Below are 22,835 nucleotides of genomic sequence, written 5' to 3' on the forward strand. Positions count from 1 at the left end.
CAGCTGTTTATTGATCCTCGCCTATTTGGTATTCATTATTGGCACCCTTTACTGACCTGACCACCTCACTCTCAGTCCATTGCCTATTTCTAACCTGTTGTGGGCTATTACTTCCTCCCTGCTCTGAGGATGACCAGAAACCCTGTTCATTACAGCCAGGATGCTATTAGACTTGCAAATGTCTCTGTTTCTCTGTGTCTCTTGCCTCTCTCTCTACTCTAAAAGTGCAGTCATTAATCGAGCCCTTCTTAACCCTGCAATTTGCCTTCTTATCCATGCGAAAAAGCAGCAAAGGGTGGATAAGATGATCCTGAAATGGCTCTGGATATTGTTGGCATGTTGTGGTTAACACATCCATTCAGTATCACATGGATTTGAGGAGCAGTGCATTTGGTGCTCTGGATAATAACAGATGAATCTGCGTCGCCTACATGGAAAGGCCAACATCTTAAGACTGTTCCTGAAGGTCAAACTTCAGAAGTTCTGAAAGCACACTGACAAGTGGGGCAGGTGCAAAACAGTATGTCTGAAATAAAGCAGTTCAAGAAAAACGTATCTTTGACAGTGAAAGCTGTGAGAGTGCCACCAAGAATTTGCAGCAAGGTGCTTGTTAAATCATGAATACACAAATTTAAGTCCTCCCTTTTTCTTCCTTCTTTGTGGCACTCATCACCTCAGGTTACAGTCTGCGATGGATAGGACATCCCCGCCATAGATTTCTATAAGTCTGTTAAACTGTTTACATGTACTGTGGTTACATTTGATTACAGATTTCTACAAGTGGTTACACACAATTCTCATTACGGAGTTCACTTTTTCAAAAGTCTTCACATAGTCAAGACAAAATTCAAAGGTCAATGTGGCTGAACTTGTGGAGAACTTCCAAAAGCTTCCAAAGTTTTGACAAAAACATGCATTGATCTGAAATTTGACCACCTCAAACCTCAAACTCAGCCACCACCAAAACTAAAACTCATGTCACATCTGTATTTCACACATGTAGAAACAGAAAAGAGGTGGCAGTTACTGATCGCTAATGTTAGCTTAGCGACTGATGGCAGAGAAGTCCCGTAAATGAAGGCTTAACTGAATGTCAGCAAACTGTGTGCTATATTACTTTTTTCTATCAAAGATGCAACTAACAAAAATTTTTTTACCATCAGTTACTTAATTGATCTCAATCTATTCAATTATTATAAACACATTTTGTCTAAAAAAAAAAAAAGTGGCAAAAAGTCAGAAAATAGCATCAGTTAGAAAAAAAAAACAGTAACAGCAGGAAATCCTCACATTTGAAAAGCTGATAACAGAGAATGATCTGAATCTTTGCATGAAAAATTACTGAAACAATCAATTGATTACAGAATTGTTGCAACTTTTTTTCTGCTGATCAACTAATTGATTTATTGACTAACTTTCATGAGATATAAACTCAGTCTCACTTGATGACAGCAGCAAAATCTGAGAAGCCTGTTTGTTTCTGGACATAGCAGCCTGAACATTCCTCCAGGAGAAAATAAAAATCAGCATCATGTCCATTCAGGTGGGGAATGAAGAGCTTATTTAAGAGTGTGACATGAGTGTAAAAGGGATCTTAAGATTGACTGCTGTGAAGGTGCGAAGTCGGCAGTAATGCCAATGCTTATTGGCTTGTGCTGGTAAATAAAGAGCTGATCCACGAGGTAGAGCTCTCAATATACAGTATAGCCACTCAGTGTTAGGTCTCCCTGTCAAACCTCACTTACAGCCACAAGTGACTGAAAAGAATAAGAACAAAGATTCAACCAGTCAGAGTGATGCCTCTGTGCAAACTGCAGGCATAGTCTCTGTAAGAGGGCAGGATGCGCAGAAATCCAAGTGGACCTGTGAGCTGAGCGCTGAGTGGAGTCAGTTGAACCTGGCAAGGATGCTGTTCAGGCATCTCCCTTTAGACATAAAGTAGGTAAGGCTGACTGGAAGGTAACCTCAGGTGGCCTGGAAGTGATGTGTGACTCCCCAGGAGCAGCTGGATGAAATTGCTGAAAAAACAATATTTGGCTTGTTCCACCTGCCTTTTTTACCCAGCTCAACCCTTACCAAGATAAGTGGCAAAAAATGGATAGATGGATGGGTGGATGGTTGAAAACTCTTACCAGTGTGATGGTTAAAAGAGTGGGCATGGAATCATGCCCACTTGTCCATAACAAGGTAACCTGCTGGAGTGTCCTTGAGAATGACAGAGAATGGGAAGAGACTTTCTCTGTGCTTTCTATTACTGGCAACATGAAACCCCCATGGTAACATTTTTACAAAAGTCCGCCTGTCAAAATCATCACCAACACCCACAACCTATTGTGAAGAGAAAGAAAATGTTATATAATGTAGGCAGAGAATAAATATACATACATATCATACACATCATGCATTCACACAGTTTTGACTAGATGCAAGACTGTGATAATTTGATGAATCTAGAATATTAGTGTCTTACTTTGTGACTTAAGGTGTGAAATAGTTTGCATATTTAGTGAACTGACACCCCACTTTATGTGTAGCTCCCTTTTAGCCCAAACTCCCTGAAACAAACACAGCCCACATCTGAATGGTATCTGGACTTGGACGAGTGAGGCAAAAAGTAGTGTAAAACACTCAACACAAGCTGAATCTTTAGTGGTAAAGAGGTTTCTGTATGTTCAGTGGTGGTATTTACATTCTTTATTTAAAGGAGCTATTTTTCAGTTTTCTCTGGCACCGAATGTGTTTTTTTGCCAGGAGCTGGTGGTGGTGATTGTTGCTGGCAAGAGCTTCAGCCATTGTTGCTTTTAGAAGACGAGACGTTATAATACACCCTCTGAGCAGCGCTGCGTCTTCAGGGCAGATGGAGGAGTCCAGATTGGAGGCTACAGTGAGTCGCTATCGGAAAGTGAAGCGAAGGGCCGGTTAGCGTGCTAACTTAAGTAGAAGAAAAGACATGATAGAGACAAGAGTTAACATTGGTGTTGCTTTCCACTACTGGAGACAGCTCTTGTTTGATACTGAACATGCAAACTTTCTTCTAGACTGGTAGGCAAACAGCTGTAAATGCTAACATTAGCTATGTAGCAATAGCAAAATTTATAAATAGTTCCTTTAAAGCTGCACAAATCAATATTTTCATATAATACATGCAGTGAGGTGTAATGCGAAAGGGTGTGCTTATAGTGAAAGACTCACAGAATCATCACCTGAATAATTCCTTACAGGTCTAGAAAGTGTTTGAGCAAATCTCATTGTTTAGTTTTTTGGGCCCGCAGACTCTGCTCTCATCAGCCTTGATTCCAGCAGTAACCTCATTACCTCTCCACCATCAAATAGTGAAGTTAGGAACTAACTTGTCATTTAGCAGGTAATAAGCCAGGTATTTCTCGGAGGAGTTGTTGGAGAACAAAACAAAGCTTAAAGGAGTTCTTACTTTTGTGATGACGGTCAAGCTCATGACTCCAAAATGAATGTCAATGTTCTGTTGCTGCTGCATGTGGGAATAGGCAATTCTGTGTAGTTTGCCACTTTGGAAGATGATAATCAACAAGTTCTCCAACCTTAAAAACAATATAGGTCGTTCTATATCGTTTTTTCAACCCTCTGACATGACCCAGACGAGTGTCTCCTGAAATAGCGGCCCTACAGTGGCAGGCGTACTGGACCTTGGTTGTCATGATCATCGTAATAATAAACACTCATGGCGTGGTTAGGTTTAGGCACAAAAACTACTTGGTATGGTTTGGTAAAAGATTGTGGTTTGGTTTAAAATGAGTATTTCCTTAACATTTGACGATCATTGTTATCATGGTTACAATAAAAACAATGTGGTTTGTTGAACAATCATGGATAAAAGACACAACATAAACTGCTCTTCTCACATGGGAAATGAACACCACTCTCCTGTAAAATTCCTGTGTTTTGTTCACCCATCCATCCGCCCTCCAAACAGAGTTTGTCACACTATAGCCTACTGCATCCCCAGACTTTTCCTTTTGCACCGGTCATAATTACTTCGGCTGTGAGATGTCGCCTAACAACAAAATGTAACTATGGGTCATAATAACCTGCTACACAAATGACCAAGGGGCTTGTTTTTTACAGGAGAACAGTCTCATGATAATTTATCAGCGTTGTGTTTTAGCTTGTTCCACTGCCCCATGTGGCGAAAATTAATGCAGCTTTAAGTTGAAGAAAAAATAACGTGAGCGAAAGTACACATGTCATCAGCAAAATGTACTGAAAAATAAAAGTACCCATTTAGAAAGTCCCTTTTCAGAGCAATACATATCATAGATACCATATATCATACATCAATTATTATTACTATTATGGATGCTGGAAATTTTATGGAATTTTTTAAGCAGCCTTTTAATATAGTAGCTGGTGATGCTGTTAACTGAAGTACTTCATATGCTGTCGGTTATTTAGACCTGAAGTCTTTATTTGCATAGTGTCCACTAACTGTAGCTGTCAAATAAGTGTAGCAGAGTAAAAAGTGCAATATTTCCCAAATGTAGTATAAACTAGCATAACAATTAACATTTAAATACTATTGTAAAGTCCATCAAAATTGCATTCGAGTGCATTTCTTGAGTAAATGTAATTTGTGTGTGTGTGTGTGTGTGTGTGTGTGTGTGTAAAAGTCAGTTCACTGGAAAAATCCCTACAATCCTGTACAAAGGACACAAACAAACCACCAAAAACAATCATTATATCATGCAGAGGCAGAGTGAGTACAATGCAAGGACATGGATATACAGAAAAGATGCTGAAACACATTCTTCATTTTTAAGCCCACATACACACAAAATGCCTCTTTAGAATATTACACGTGTCATTATAATACATTGTCTTCCCATTCTGCAAATACATTCATATGACAATCCCACACACAAACACACACGCAGCTATTGGTACATACCAAAGTCATTAGGATTGCTGGAGCTCGGGGCCACAATTAAGACTATTGTGGCTCTTGTAATCATTCTCAAAATGCTACCATCTGATTGGAGCAGACATATCCAATCCTGCGGCCAGATTCTTTTCATAAAGAGGGCCAAGACCTCCGCTCAGTTATTATTGCTGAAAGCACCTTCTGTATGTGTGTGTTTGTGTGTGTGCGCATGAGTGCGCTGGATGATACATGAGAGGGACACTGGGAAAGTTGGTGTGTCTCATAATAACCTGAGGATGTGCGTCCTTCCAGAACAAATTATTTTTGAACTAACTAGCTTCCATCAAAACAGAGGACATTCAAGTGTGCGAGGAACTGCAGTGTCTCTTACATGTGCGTCCGCCCTGCACTGCCACACAATTCCTCTTGGTGGCTAATCAGCACAGAGAATTAGGAAACGCATGCATAATAACGAGGTGTGAATAATAACCCGAATAACCACAAAATTAACTTGTTAGAACGTTGTTGCAAAACACAAAATTACTAATGATGAAAGTCTGGTGAACAAAAAAGTGTCCTTTTTAAATGAAAACCTATTGATTTTTCACAAAAGGCTCCATCCCCTGCAGTCCACAACCACAGCAAAGTACCAGTGTAATTTTCTAATCAGCACACGCTATTAGATGAAATTACAGAGATTTTCAAAGATCTCCTCCTCCCCCCCCCCCCCCCCCCCCCCCCCCCCCCCCCCCCCCAACCACCAACACCACACGCGCTTCCCCAATAAAAGTGCTGCCTGGTCATTTTGGCTGCATTACCTGTCTGCTCCCATATAATAATGCAATTATCTGGTGACCAGCGTAATAATCTTGCTGAATTACATTGTGACCTCTGTCTGTGTGGCTTGCTTTCACAGCTCGTCACTCCGTGGGGTAATGGGGAAAGACTGAACCCAAATGATCTATGTCTGATCAACCAGTGAGTGCAAGCATGCACGTAATGGACACAGACATGCTCAAGGACAACAAGGACACGAAGTAGAAACACACAAACATGCGGTTGTTTGAAAAGTAGTGAGGAAGTTACTCAGGAAAAAAGTAATATTTTAGTTATTAGTCTTTTGTTTCCAAGCAAGCAGCTACACAGATCACTTCCTCTGTTTTCTCTTCCCCTGCCTCCTCTTCCCTGGGCTTTGATTTCATTTCAAAATGTTTTATTTTTCCCTTTCAACTGCGACATTGTTATCTAAAACCTGAAGCGGTTGTTCCTCGGAGATCGGGATTAATATGTTATTTAAGAAAATAAGACCAAAGAGAAAGCGATATGTCACGAGGGAATCATGAAACAGCATAAAAAACCTGCCTTGATGGTGCGTATGGAATATCTGTGTCTGACCACAATGGATTCCATCGTGTCTGTAATTTTAGCCTTCAGTCTGTGTCAGCATGAAGCATGGTCGGTGACATTTGTTTGGATAGACGACCTCTCCGGGAGGTTACAGGGTCAGCCTCTGTCTTTGATATCTATTATCTCTTTTGCTGCTTTGATCCTCCTGCTCCTCACTTGTTGTAATGTATAATGAAGGAAGGTGTCAGATAAAGGCCAAACATCTAAATGTGAATCTAAGTAAATGAGTGTTTGATATTGAGTGATAATCTTTTGAGTATGTAGGACACATTTAAAAACTGACATGATCAGTAGATTGTTTTTTTTCAAGGTTATTTACACAACATGACATTTCAACCTAACAAAAGGAAATTACAAAAAACAATGTGATATTCTACATTTTTTATTTCAGCAAATCCCATGAAAAGACAAAAATCAACAATAAATTCATATGAGAAGCAGATTAACCTGTTTTTCCCCTTGGGATCCAAACCTGAAATTCAGTGTGTCCCTGATTCCCCAGCTCATGAATGCATAATTAACTACAATAATCAACATAACTTCCACTAAAGGAAGAGAAATTACAAAATGTCAAATGTCCCATACACTTTTATAGTGTTTTATTTGAAGTTTTGATATCCATAAGAAGATATTGTTGTGGTTTAAGGTACCAAAGAGCTTCTCTCTGGAGCTCTGGTAACAACAGGTCGGTGATTAGTTTTCTGAGTGATTGAATAGAAAGCAGATTCCAAGTAAACACTCACAGAAACCAAATCCTGCAAGGCTGGACGGTGGGTCCAGGTGAGCTGGGCTTGGGAGATGGCTGAGAGCAGTGACTGCTTTGTTGTGACGTCACGAAGTTGGGGAAGTCCTGACTGCTCATTATAAGGCTCAGTTTTTGAATATAGGCTTTACTCTCGGTTCAAACTGATTAACAGTTTGATTTGGACCCACATCTTGGACTGTACCTTATTTCTTCTGATATAAGCATTTGGAAGCTATTTGTCTTTATGTTGATGCTGCTAATGATGCTGATTAATGCGAATGATTCCACATGCCTGTTTAGCTCTGGGCTTGAGGATGATATTTGGTTGTGGAGGGCCTGAATCTGACTTACACTAGAAAAGCATGTATGGGAGCACAGGCGAGAAAATACTAAACAGTTGAGGGAAAAAAAAATAAAAGTGACATGAGAGAGAAATATACATCAGAACAGACAAGAAAGAGAAATAAAGTTGGATGAAAATGCACTGAGGCAGTAGGAGAAAAAATAAGACATCGAGAGAGGAAGAAAGAGATTAAGAACGCTGAGTGGCGAGTAGCTCCCTGTGCCCCTGTTGTCTCGACATACCAAAAGGAGGGAGAGAGAGGGGGAAGAGGAGAGAGGGGAGATGACAAGACAACCAGACAGCAGCATCAAAGCGGGTCAGAGGAAAACAGGCTTGGAAACAATATCAAAGCCCTCAACAAGGGGCACCAGAGGAGAAGACAAGAGCTGGTGTGGCAACATGCAAATGTGTGTGTGTGAGAATGTGTGTGTACACTTTCAGCAAGTATATCCATATACAGGCCTGTGCATTCCTTATAATCGTGTCTCTCTGCGTCTCACTGCGTCTCACTGCGTGTTCTGGCCTTCTTGTATGTGTACATTGTGTTTTGTATATGGACTTCTGAGTGTGTGTGTGTGTGTGTGTGTGTGTGTGTGTGTGTGTGTGTGTGTGTGGGTAAAAATCTGGAGTGCTGACAGAGCAAACACAACACTGCTCTCCTCTCGCTTCAATGTGCAGACAAGCCCTTGGCAGCCCAACTTGTCCAAGCATCAGAGAGCGAGGCTACCAACACAGATGGTCAAAAGCGAAGATGCTGGAAAACAAAATGGTTTGTGGCGCACGAGTGGCAGTCCGCCAAAATGCCAACAAAGCCGAGAGTAAGAGGTCCCACCAACAATATGTTTAGTTAGATATGAGGATGTTAAATGGTTTTGCAGTGAGATTTCGCTGTGATGACCCTGGAATGTCTTTTACTTCATTTTTGCTCAGCTGTGTGCTATTGAAGGAGACATGCGGCTGAAACTGCCAGCCAGATTTGAATCCAGCTCCGTGATGAGTGGTGCGCACCGCGGTCTTCTGAACTACATTAAAACAGGAGAACAGACGTTTGGCTTTTGAGGACCTTGACAAGTTAAAGAACAGGGTTTGAAAGTTGTTGTTAAGGCGTGGTTATATTGTGGGAGACTGTGAAAAGCATTGGAGCCACAACAACATCAGAAGGCATCTTTGACTCAAACCTTTGGCTTTTCTGCTGCATTTTCTATACAGATTTGCAGCTATAAACTAAACTGCCATTGTGTTTTGGCAGAAGTCCTGTTCAACAGCTTTAGCAGTGAATTGTACATATAAAAATTGAGGAAGGTGGATTCTGCGTATTTTCTCTAATTTTTTCTTTAATACTAAAAAGTGGAATCTTTGTTATTTTGCAAAAAGTTACACATCACTCTGAGCAGCAGCATTTTCCCATCGCACAAAGTGAAGGCTTAACTGGCAATTTACCAGATGGTTGCTGGATGTAAAGATTGGTACTATAATCCCTCTTCTCTGTTTTAATCTCTCAGACAGTTTCCTGCCCACATCTCAACATGGATGAAATTGCTTCACCTCCCCTGTAAATAGTTGAACTGACTTAAGGATCAGGACCTTTCAGAGCCAGTGGCTGCAATGAACAAAACACTTCCTGCCTCTTCCTCTCTCTCTCTCTCTCTCTCTCTCTCTCTCTCTCTCCCCTATCTTTGTTTCTTGTCTTGATTCAACTCTGCAACCAAAAGACATTTATCATATCTAAGGAAAAAAAGCTATGCTTTTTCTTATGTAGTGTAGAGTAATTTTAAGGTTTTTGTGGGTTTAATTATAATCAATTAATTTATTGACTAATTAAAAAACTTATTATAAATTGGTTAATTAAATTTGCATTTAAAATATGCATCAAAACCTTTAAATCAAAAAAAAAGGAAAAGATAATTGCCAATTTGCCAATTGGCTAATCCCCTTCACTGAAGAGAAATTGTCCAAAAGTGTCATTTAAGATCAATGTATTGTGATCAATCACAAGGACAATGATGCAAGAATTTGTGTACCATATTTAAATGTATACAAATTAAAGAAATGATAATCTCACCAAAACACAAAGAAAAGTCTTCCAACACTCATTCATTCTAGTGTTGAGATTGTCCAGCCCTACAAAAACATGGGAACTGATTGGGATTAAGTGAAACATTGTGCTTAGATGTGATTTTGAAAACAGCTCAGCAGTGTCTCTACTGCGTACGTTCTTTTGGAGCACATGGAGACTATTGGTGATGTTTATTCCTAAACTTTTTCATTCATGTGCTGGTTTATGTCCTTTTGTCAAAATGACATGAACCAGTTACAAGTTGTTCTAAAATTATTAAAACACAGAGACCCCTGGCACAACTTAATACTGAGTCCTCAAAAAGACAATATAAGACACAAATACTTCAAATACTTTAATCTCATGTGTTTTAGATTTGATTCCTGAGGGCATTAGACTTGTAAATAGCAATAGTACAAGAGATGCTTTCTGTTCACTTTATTGTGACATTGTTGGCCAGCTATAGACTAACCAATGTTATAATATATTTCAACTATTTCTAATCTTTGTATCTTTAGATTGCCTGTGACTTCCATAAACGAATTGGTTATGTCTAGTTTTGTTTACATAGAATGCATAAAGTAGTATAAACTGAATTGAATTGAATTTGTAATTGATTTCTTTACATATCAATTGCTAGGTGTTAAAAATAAAAAGGCTAATATTCTTGTGGCACACTTTGGACTCCATATTCTCTACCAATACTAGGTCTATCCTATAGGCCTATATAAAGACTGATTACATCTCTGTTATGCACCCTAACTGTTCATGTCTTGACACACATTGACATACAATGTGTATGTTTGTATGAGTGTGCACTGCAGTGTTGTGTTTTCATGCAGTTCCTCAAATGCTGAGTACATGCAATATCTGCTCCTGTTCAGTAAAGTCTAATTTCTGTCATTAGTTGGACGGCATATCTGGATGTGAGGAGTGTATACAGAGGAGTTTGTGTGTGTGTGTGTGGCAGGGTGGGGACAATGGAAAGGGAGAGAGATGTACAGTGTACTGGAGATGAAAAAAGAGTAACAGGGAGTTAGAGGAGAGATATGAGACTGAGGAGTAGCAGGTTTTGGGTTGGAGGGGTTTGGGGGGGTTGGGGTTGGGGTGGATAGTGAAGTAGACTATAGGTTAGTGAGGGAGAGAGAACAAATTGAATGGGAGGAAGAAAAAGGGGAAGAGAAACTGGAAGAGACAGACAGGATAGTGGTGTAGACGGAGGCACTTAGGATGAGAGTGAAAGAGAAAGAGGGACAGACAGTTGAGGGAGAGTAAATTGACTGCTGCATGTCACATGGAAACAGTCCCTAATTGGCCAATCAACCGACCCCAGATTGAGCCTGCCGTTTTCTCCGACAGTGCAAGAGCACCTGTACCTCACTGACAGGCACACACACACACACACACACACTCACACACACACACACACACACACACACACACACACACACACATCTTCAAACATTACATCTACCACCATTACCACCTCTTCATCTTCTCCCTCCATTTCTGACATGTACTTTTAAGAAAGATCTCTGACAGCAGGGAGCTGACAAAGAGGGAGGAGAGGGAGATGGAGAGACAGTGAAAGGGAGGAAACTTTCTTTTTTATTATTCTTCAGGATGAGGCAGGAATAAGTCATCAGCTTCACTCTTCAGCTGCACCCATCAGCAAGGTAACCTTTGCGTATAAGGAAATAAATATAGAGCACGTAACATTTCAAATAAAAATGTCCTGTCTTAACATGAAAGGTTTGATGATTTATCCGAGGATAACTTGATGTTAGAGGAGAAATTTCATCTCTGTCAGTGTAATAAGCTATTAATGTAATTTATTCAGATGTCAAAATTAGTCATAAAAAATGTAATCCTTTCATCTCTATATGTATGAAAGAATAGGGCAGCAGGTGCAACAAAGAGCTGATAAACTGCCCACCACCATTCAAAAAGTTAGCATTTGGCTAGTGAACATAGTGGCACATCTTGCTGCTCTGAGAAAAAAAAGTGGCATACATACAGTTTACTTCTAAACAGTGATTTTCCTGGTTTCACTGTAAAATGTGACAAGTTGATCTTACTTAAAAAAAATCTAGGAAACTGATTGTTTTAAACCGAAATTTTACAAGAAAATACGTTTTGTACATATATAGGCCGCACTTGACTATAAGCCGCAGGTTTTCATGAGATATTTACGTACACAGAAATACATTACACGGAAATTTTTTTTTAAAGATTTAATTCAAGACGTGCTTTTTTTCAAACTGCCTGTACGGCATCAACACAGCACCAACACGACCGTTCGGGCCATCTGCTTTTACGTCCTCTGAAAACTTTTGCCGTCTTTTTACATTGACTCAGTTTTTCCCGCTGCCGCCTCCAACGTCTCACCATTCATTGATATCAAGCTTACGTGCAGTAGCTCTATTTCCCTCTTTGACAGCCAGATCGATTGCCTTTAACTTAAAAGCCTCATCATATGCATTTCTCCGCGTGTTTTCCATGACAGTTCAAAATCAAAACTACTGTGTCTTCTTCGGCGCATAATCTTTCCCCACATGTCTGTGTCACTTTTGCGCTTCCCGCTAGAGTGCCCCCCGGAGGCCGTTAGAGCGCCCCCTGGAGGCCTTTGGCCAGTAAAAATCTATAATTTAGCCGCATCATTGTATAGGCCGCAGGGTTCAAAGCGTGTGAAAAAAGTAGCAGTTTATAGTCCGAGATTTACGGTATTAGTTTTAATTGATGTTGACTTCATATCCATGTGTTAAGTTTACTTAAAATGTAATTGTATTTACTTCATTTTATGAAGCTGTTGCAACTTAAAAATGGCAACTAAAGTTAACTTGCTCTTAAGCAATAGCAACTTAAGTAAAACAAGTTAGTCTGACGTTTGTGAAAAGTTGTATTTACTCATTAGAGTTTAAGAAACTGATTGCCTTGGCTAAACCAAGTAAGCACAACAAGGAATGATAGATTCACAGAATGTTTTTTATGTTTAGAAAATACCATTTTGAGCAATTAAAGTAAAGACAGATGCATGACTAAACAAATGAGAGTATCTAATGAAAAAAGTCCATTGCTAATATTGCTAAAGTGATTTTATAAAGAACTATAATTATCTGTAATGATTAATGTGAGCGCGCCTCCAGGGTGGTCATTTATTGTACAACTCACTTCACTCATGGTTTAACAAGCTTTTCCCTAAAAGGGACTTAAAGCAACTAGAAACAATGTAGAGTAATTGTCAAGAACAGTAATACTAGTCCCCATGCAGAGTTAACACCCAGAACACAATCCACTCAATTTATCCCTGCAAACACATTACCCCAGAGCATGCTGGGAAACTCCACCTACTTATCCTGAATATGCTACAATATATACATTTTGGCTCTGTTACTATTCAAAATGAAAAAGTTAAACTGAGCAAAACACATGGGAGCCAGATTATTGCTCAGAACTGTGGTCGTGCTATACCAATTTTTATTCACTACAGTTTTCTGTATGTTGATAGCTCTTTTGTAATGAATTTCGTATATATTTAGTGGCACGTGCGTATTGTGCGTGTTGGTCATATCAAATTAGCATTTAATAATTAGGTCAATGAATTTGGGCAGACCTCTCATGCACTACAGGCTCTCATGTGAATGGCATGGTGGTTTAAGCTAGCTACTTTTGTTACAACTAGCTAACCTTACCAATCTTAGTTTTAGTTATCACTTTGAAAAGGGTCTGCCCACATTTGTTATGAATAAGGAACTCGTGCCTGACAAATGTAAACACTCACTGAAGTGGAATAACTTAACCCAGAGACTCTTCTTACAGGCTACACAGTTCCTGGAAACTTATTTCCTACTGCTCTACCACGCATTTGCACCACTGAGCTCTGTGTTCACTCCATCAACATAAAGTTACAAGTCCAGTTTACTCACATGAACGTAGTTTTATACCTCCTTCAGGCAAAAAGAGTACATTATTCACATTACATGAGTTGAATGAACAGGATAGTGAAAAATAAGCAAACTCCACTAATGTAATTCAAGTCATATATCAGCCATCATGACATTATGTCAATTTATCTCCCCTGCTGTGCTTCCATCATTCTTTGTTTGTAAAAGGGAAATTGGTCTACTATTTAGTAGCTGGCATTAGCCTGGCTTCCATCTAAATATAAAACAAATTTTAAATGAATTTCAAGAAAATTGGCAAAGAAAATGCAAATAAAGTGAATTTTCTTCCACTACTGTTATGTGTGGTTCAAGTGGCAACCTCCAGGGCTGAAAAATGAAGCCAACGCGAAAGTTCCAAAAACTAAAGTTCCTTGAATGACCACTTGTGCCTGGCTGCAAAAGCAAGTTGATCCCCATAGACCTCCATGTTTACAGCAGAAATAAATGTGTTTACAGCCTGGTACAAAATACAGTTTTAGCCTCAATAGCTAATTGACAACTGTACAAAGGGTGAATTTTTATATAACTAACCCTTAATTTTGTAAAGGCTTAAAGATATGCATAATTTAGGCTTTGAGTGAGAGTTGGGTGCCCTCTCAATTGGCTAGCCACTTGGTGTCTAGCTGCTAGCTGTCTGCATTACTGCAGCTAATTTGAGTCCCTGAAGGTGACCTCTCGGCCAAGATTGTGGTGTTGGTGGCTTTTGGAGGATTATTCATGCAAATATTGGACAAATAATATGACTTGCTGTGCGATTAATAGACTAACTGAATGAGAGGAAGTCTGTGCTCCTGTTTTTAGAGGTGAGTGAAATTCTAGAGTTATTTTTTATTTATATGTTAGCACTAATTAACCGCTCACCATTCCTGGCTTGTTAGCTTAACTCGTTCACTAGCTAATTAGTCAGCAAATGAGTTAGCCTTGAGTTAGCCTTCAAGCAAGATGCCCTGCTGTACTAATCATGCTAACGGTGCTAACAGGAGCATATGCTTGGAACTTTTATTCAACCGGCATGCACTGAAGTCTTTGCTCCACACACGCCCCACCTAATTGCCCATTTTTGAATTAGCCTTGAGTTAGGTGGAGTCAAGGACTACCAAGATGGTGACAACAGAGCAGCCCAGCCAGAACTTCAAAACCGCTCTTCGATAACCAATGGGAATAACACATGGGTGACATCACAGACACTACGTCCATCTTTATATACAGTCTATGGTGGGGTTGGGTGTATCAAGATAAACAGTTGGTGGCACTAACTCGCATCATTAAACCAAGAAGAAGAAGAAGAGGGTGCAATGAGATGATGTAATTAAAAGAGCGCCAGTTAAATCTCAGATTAATGAAAATGATGTAGAACTTGATAGAAATATGTAATTTCTTTCTTCCTTCAATTAATCGGAGGCAGGTTACAGTCTCGTTATCAACCCACACAGATTTAATGTTTTCAACTGCCATAAATGTGTTTGGCTGTCATGGAAACACAAGTTGCTTTTCTTCTGTCCCATTTTAATTCAAACGAAATAGTCCCTCAAACCCTCCTATTCTGCCCCCTGTGGACAATACATTCATTTCGAACACAAATCTGAGACCTACATGTATTATCAAAATGTATTTATCTTTACCATCTTTAATCATGAGCATCACTGAAGGAAGCATGTGCTGAAATCCTAAGGCTTATGAGTTTAAACTAACCTTACAAATCTCTTTCTCAAATTAAATCGAAGGCAACTGGACTTGTATTTGTCTGTGGAAGACGTTTCGCCTCTTATCCAAGCGGCTTCATCAGTTCTTATGTATTGGTCTCTCTAGTCCGCACTAGTCTGACAAAGAAAGTGGAGTAGGACCCAGGTATTTAACCTCTTGTGGGTGGGTCCACCAAAGTACCTGTGAAAGTACTGGTTTCACCTGACCATTGTTGTGGTCTCATGTGGACGACCGTTGTTAGGGTCAGGTGACCCTGTTGTTATCCCGTGTGAACGAGAGTCGTTAGGGTCAGGTGAGCCCCTGGTGGATGACGATCGTTGAGAGTCGTCTGAGGTTATGTTATTGACTCTCCTGGGTACAGATGAAAGGGCGACATTGTAGATGGGGGATAGATGGTGTCGCAGACCCCCTCCCCTGTTTAGCGATGGCCTCTCCACTTTTACATAGATGGCTTCCTTGACTCCCCTTTCAAACCATCTGTCCTCCCTGTCCAAGATTTTGACATTGCTGTCTACAAAGGAGTGTGCCTTTTCTCTTTAGGTGGGAGTAGACAGCTGAGACAGGGCCTGAAGAGTTTGCCCTTCTGTGTTGGGCCATACGTTTGTTTAACAGTTGTTTTGTTTCCCCAATATATAGGTCATTGCATTCCTCACTGCATTTGACCGCATATATCAGGTTGCTTTTTTTCAAATACAAGTCCAGTTGCCTTCGATTTAATTTGAGAAAGAGATAACAATGACCTGGACGAATGAGAACTTTCACAGACACTAACCTTACAAATCTCTCTTTCATTGTGTTGTAGCTCCCAACAAAAGCCCTCCAGCCTTCAAATTCCTTTCTAGCTCACTGCTGATACCTCAACACTCAACTGTGAACTGTGTTGAGTTTCATTATTTCATACACAGTTTCCTTATTCATGTTTGAAATAGGACATGACATTTTTCTAAGGGTTTAAATAATTCAACAGTCACGAGCTAGTATGTTTGACATGTGCTGTAAGTGGCAAAAACATCACAGACACACTGACTGTTATCTTTGTGCAGCTCAAAAACATGTCCAAAATAGCTTCACTTGTTTACTGGAGGAATACATGACACCATGCTGGAGCTGTAGTACAACATGAAGCATCCTCAGCTAGACAAGAGAGAGGCATTGTAGGGAGGTTGTTTGATTCTTTGCTATTGGGAACACACACACACACGCACACGCGCACACACACACACACACACACACACACACACAAACACACACACACACACAGGGTTGATTTCTTGGTAAGAATGAAGCAGTACAAGCAGACCCAGGGTTGCTGTGATCTCTGGATAAATGGCCTCTGGTATCACTTTACCCTCTGAATATATGAATACACACACACACACACACACACACACACATACACACACACACATACACACACACACACACACACACACACACACACGTACACACACACACACACGCGCGCGCACACACACACACATTCACACACACACACACACACACACACACACACAAACACACACAGGATGACGACACACCATGGCCCTCTATGCTGCAACAAAGGTTGACGAATTATTCTAAAATATAAGATATAAGCATGGATGCATGCTTCTTTCTGCCTTCATACAAACACACACATCCACACACACCCACACACACAAAAGGGAGATGAATTACAGAGTGGATGGGATCTGACGTAACCCATCGTGGAAGTAGGTCACATGGGGGGAGACAGGTCATCAGGGAAATAACAGTGCAGTTGCACTACCTTTCTCTCTGTCTGTATCCCTCTCTCAGTATCATTGTCTTTCTCCTCACCGTTGCTGCCTTATATTTTTCAGATTCCAAGATTAAATATAAAAGATAAAATTGCTATTCTAAAATTAATCATTTCACAGCAGCTGGTAAACACTTAACCTGTTCTTGGTAAGGATCCCATCTCGACTTAAGTCTGTGGCTGTAAAAACATATTTAGTCAATACTGGTATAGAAGGACAATGTGAAACCAGACCGTCCGGATTCTGCTTAGGAAGAGAGAAAACCTTATTCAAAATCAATATGACATTTGCAAAAATGTGAACAAGCCAACTAAAAATTATCCGTACAAATTTAAATGTGCTTTCTTCAAAATAATTGACATTTTGGGAAATGTTTCCCTCTAAAGGAGATCTCCAGGTGCTGGAGTTACTACACCTGGCCATAGTATGCCCAGAAATTATTATCACATGCAAGACTCCCCGTGTTGTTTTGAAATTTCTTTTTGTGTACAGCTTAAACAAAAAATTTAATTAATAAGTGTTAAAAGTGCTGGTTGGCTGATTCGAACTTCAGACAGAGCTAGGCTAGCTGTTACCTAGCTGCTATCTTAGTAAGCTAGTTTAATCAATATTCCAACTCTGTTTTATGTTTAGGTACTTGCAGCACTTGGTTCAGGTCAGGCAGATATAATTGAGGGCATGACCACTTTGAGTGACAGGTGGGTGAGTGTATGCTTGCCACAAACTGGCATTCAATGAAGTCTTGGCTCCACACACACCACACCTCTTTGCCTATTTTTTTGGATTAGCTAGGAGTTTGGTAGAGTCAGGCACTGCCAAGTTGACGATGGTGGAGCAGCCCACTCTGAGCTTCAAAACCGCTCTTCAGAAACCTATGGATGACACAAAGGCTACATCCATCTTTATTTACAGTCTATGCTTCAAACACAATATGTTTTTATTTAACTATAGCACCCTTGATCGTTCTCTACCATTAACTAAGGTGCTTTTGTTGGCTAAACACAACAACAGTGTGAACTCTGGTCTCTGTTATTACAGTTGTGCACTTTGTAATCCTGCCATCCACCACAACCACTTCTTGGCAACTTCGCTGTTGATAATAAAGTGAGTGACCGTGGCTGTGGCTATATGTAACAAAAGTGGAACATGTTTTTTTGGACAGCAAAGACTACAGCTGAAAAGTAAGAAGAAAAAAAACACAGGGAAAGAAGGAAGGAAACTTAGAAAATACATAAAAGATTGCATGAAATTGCTAACAGCAGTCAAGCTAGCAGCAGCTAGCACTGAGAGACGACAGGACTTCAGTTCTCTACAAGACCCTGTTTCAGTTTCTTGTTAACAAATAAGACTTAGCTCCTTTCCTCTCTCCCTCTTTTTTTATGAATTTTCTCTCAGTTGAAAGACAACCCAAAGGTACAACCTGCATCTGCGTCAAACTTCATCCTCATACATCCTCATTATTCTGTCACTTTAATACATTTTACTTTTGCATAATTTAGCAACATGAGGCCCTGCACAAAGTCACAACCCACAACTAAACAGTCTCCTCCAATTCCAACTGACACACACGCACACACATACACTAGTGTGACTGTCCATACACTTGCAGTAATTAAGCCATCTGGATATCAAACTAGCTAGCTTAGCCTCAGGGTAAAATGACAGCAGTGGCCTGGTGTGTGTGTGTGTGTGTGTGTGTGTGTGTGTGTGTGTGCATGTGGCATTCGTGTGAACGTGGCATTCAGGTGCATGCATTCATGTCTGTCTATATGAGGTGGCATAAGGCCAAGCTGCTGGCTGCAACAGTGAGATTCTGTTTTTAGTTTCTATCACTCTGCACTAATCCAATTGTCCAAAGAGAGAGAGAGAGAGAGAGAGAGAGAGAGAGAGATGGTGAGGGAGAACAATCTACAACTGGCTGCTCTCCAATTCTAAATGGCAAGCTGGATGGGGATATCTATTAGACGGTGAGAGTACAGGAAACACACCCAACCACCCCCACATACACAGACACATGCATACACACACACATGCAAAGACTCTCGCTAACACGCCCACAAGCTTCACACAGGCACATAAACAAGCAGTCATTCACACACACATAATATTATTGCCACGATGCAAGTGAACCCCCCCCCCCCCCCCCCCCCCCCATCTCACAAGCCCTGGATGCATAAAAATGAGGGGACAAAAACCTGTAGATGCATAAACCGACATGCAATTAGAATGACAAAATGACTCTGCCTTAGCACATTTTCTCTCTCTCTACAGCTACTCAGCAGGGCTTGTTGATAGTGTGGCAGTACCTTGTGGTCTGAGTGTTGTTGTGTGTCCCTTATTGTTGGAAGATAGGTCCCACAGTGCCATCTGCTGGACAGATTCTTTTCTGGTGGCTTTATAACATTCACAACATTCACAATGGAAAGTCACATAATTTATTCCTTATTAAATTGTACCTGAACAATAATCTTTTATGTGCATTGTAAAAATGGTTGAATGTGTTGCCTTGTGTGACAAAAATATGTTCTCATCAACAACAACAACACTATTATATGTAGTTTTCATACACTTTAAATTTTTACGAAATCTTACACTCTACTAATAACTTGATATAAAGTGTACAGAGCTGAACATGTAGAAAGAAATTCAATTTTTAGACTGACTATAAATTTTTTTTTTTTTTTTTAATATTCTCTGACTCTTTAGGCTTCTCAAATCCTTCAAATTTCTGAGAGGAAAAAAAAAAAGCTGTTTGGTTGAGCTCTTCATGACTCATGCTCACAACCTTCAGTAGATTATAACCTGTGAGGAGGGGTCACAAGAATATGTTGCTTTGCTTTATGCCAGAAAAGCGCAGGCCACTGACTTGAGTGACAAAAAGAAATAAAAAATTAAAAGATTTACAAATTACAAAATTACAAATCTTTTCTTGTTGTTGGTGTCTGGACAGAATTTGCAGTGGAGGGGGGCTACGTCAGAGGGACTCATGACATCAAAATGATAGATGGACATAAATTTGACAGGAAAACAAAGAAAAACTAGTGATGCATCAACCATTAATGCATCTGTCATTTAAGTCCAAATGATAGAGACGTCTTTCTTTCTCTTGAGTTTACTGTCAATATAGCTTGAGAATATATGTCACTTGACTTGAACAGTTGAGTCAAGTGTCTATTGTTGTGGGCATACGTTATCTTTTTTTGACAGAAAAAGGTTTCGTCTCTGAGTTTGCTAAACTATCATCATCTTCATCATTCAACACAATGCTTAAACAAAAACATTCATATTTGTCCCTTGTCTTTCTCCATATCTCATCTGAAGAAAAAAAAAAAAACTTGCTGTTGAGGTCTAGCAGCCACAATTAACCAAATTAAAATTGACTTTTTTGCCCAGGTTGAATCTTGCAGGCTGCATCTCCCTTCAAATTGGATGTTAGACAAGAAAGCCCTGCAATTCAGTTGGTGGGTGTGTTAGATAACTGCACCACTTGACTAGCACATATTTGTATGGAATTCCTTAAACAATGAGACATACAAAGCATACCTTCATGGTAGTCTTATCGCAGTGACTTGTTGTGATATACAGAAAACCTGAGTTCTGTTTATATCACAGGCTGGCCAAGATCCTGTTTCCCTGACACTAGTGGTGTGTGTGTGTGTGTGTGTGTGTGTGTGTGTGTGTGTGTACGTTTACACTGAAGATTCACTGTTGTGTGTTTGACTTCAAGTCAGAGCTGACTTAGTGCCAGCAGACGCAATAATCAAGCACAACAGAAGCCTTCACTGTCTTAATTTCCTGTCATAATAACAATCAATAAACACATTCTGGAAGTAAAGGAGATGAGGATGAAGTTTGGAGTTTGCTAAGATATGTATAGTTTGTCTTAAGCAAAATAAATAAGTAAGAATAAAAGATGTGCGAGTTAATACTTGTGTGACAGTGGTGATAATATGAGGACACAGCGAGATATGATGAAGCAGAGAAGAGGCTTCCAATTTCTAATGTCTGTGGGAACATGGGGCTATGATATGAGCAGAGAATGCTGCTGGGATTAGGATGTGTGTCTGTGCTTGTTTGTGTGTGAAGGAGAATATTTATGGGTATGTGTGTGCGTGTGCGCATGTGTGTCTCAAACAGACAGATGGACAGACAGAAATAGCCAGGAGATGAGAGTGAGATGTGGAGGTACGGGGGTGGGCGGGTGGCTGAGTGTTGTGTTCAAAATGGCAGGTTTCAGAATGAAAATATGTTCAAGTCAAGTGAGAATGACAAACAATTTAATGGTGGATTTAATAAAACAATAATAAGCTGGAGTTCATATTTCAACATCATATCAGTGCCAATGTTGTATTTATGTAAAATTAATTATGTGAGTGGTACTAAATGAGCACTACCGGATCTTTCACCAACTGCGTTTTTTTTCTCCCTATTACACACACCATTAGCCTATGCTAAAGAAATTTCTTGATGGATCATCCATTATGAATTGCCAATCTAATTTTGAAATGACACACGTTTGGTCAATTACATCCCACAGACTTTATGAAAGACATATTTCTCCTGTTACATATAGCAAAAGCTTAAAGTGATAGTTCAACAATTTGAGCTTATTCACTTTCTTGTTGAAAGTTAGTCGAGTATATGCTAGTCAATATGAAACTAAAGCTCACAACCAGCTAGCTTAGCTTCAGCACTGAGACTGGATACGGGAAGAAACAGCTAATAAAACAAATGGAGTTGAATAAAAAAAAGAAAAAAGGCAGAAACAGCTAGTCTGGCAGATGAGATATAATGTGTTAACTTGAGAGCTTTAGAGCTGCTGGTAGGTGGATTTTTTCTGCCTTTAACAGAGGCCTTTACATACTTTATGCTAAGCTAAGGCTATAGCTTTATATTTACCATGCAGATATGATGTTGGTAAATGTCAAACTATTCCTTGACAGTATTAAAATCATCTTCATAGGTATCCATAAGGAGTTTATTAGCCGAGACTGCTCTGCTACAGTTAATTTTAACCCTTAGATGCATGAGTGACTGGACCCTACACTCTTCCATAAGTGGGTCAAAAATGACCCGTATTAGAATCAATGTGTTTTTAAGCCATTTTTGTCATTTTGGTTAAGAATAATCCCTTGTATAATATTTAGTATTATATTTAGGACCACACAAGAATGATTTCATGTTTGAAATATCTTCTTTTTTTTCACTTTTTAACATTTTTGAAAAAGGTAAGAGGCATTCAGGGTGGCGATGTCAATTAGGTTGTACCACAACACCATGGACCACCTCTGTGTTTGGCGCTTGCAGGTGTAGGTGCCAACCATCTGGTCAGTGGTGTCTACACCTCCTTTCGTCTTGTTGTAAAATGTGATCACTTCTGTTTTTTTCTTTCTGCTATTTTCATCCACTACTTTGTCGTGGTGCATCGTGCTCAGGAGCACAACAGCTTTTCCTTTCTTTCTGACATAGCTGACCATGGTAAGGCTGTCGTTGAATCCAAACTCTGCGCTGTGAACCTCCCTGGACTTGGAAGGCTTCATCAGAGGAGGGATGTCTGGCTTGTTCTGACGTAGAGTCCCCACAATAGTGAGATCCTTCTCCAAGATATGCTGTGCAAGAGGCACACTGGTGAAAAAGTTATCCATGGTGATGTTTCGACCTGTGTTTCTAAATCTACTACACAACTGCTGGACAATGTTTTCCCCCAGATTCTTCTGAACCTCTTCTCCTGGTTGTCTCCCCGTGTAAACTATACCATCTATTGCATAGGGGATGCGTGCATCACAAACCCAGAAGATCTTTAGGCCGTACTTGGCAGGCTTGCTTGGCACGTACTGTAGAAACTTGCACCTACCCCTGAATGGCACAAGCTGTTCGTCCACAGTGACACAATCACTGGGGATGAATCGCTGTCTGCAGTTGACCAGGAACAGGTCCCATACATAGCGGAAGGCTGCCATATGG

The sequence above is a fragment of the Seriola aureovittata genome, chromosome 3 (genome assembly GCF_021018895.1).
Source record: "Seriola aureovittata isolate HTS-2021-v1 ecotype China chromosome 3, ASM2101889v1, whole genome shotgun sequence".
NCBI classification, from domain to species: domain Eukaryota; kingdom Metazoa; phylum Chordata; class Actinopteri; order Carangiformes; family Carangidae; genus Seriola; species Seriola aureovittata.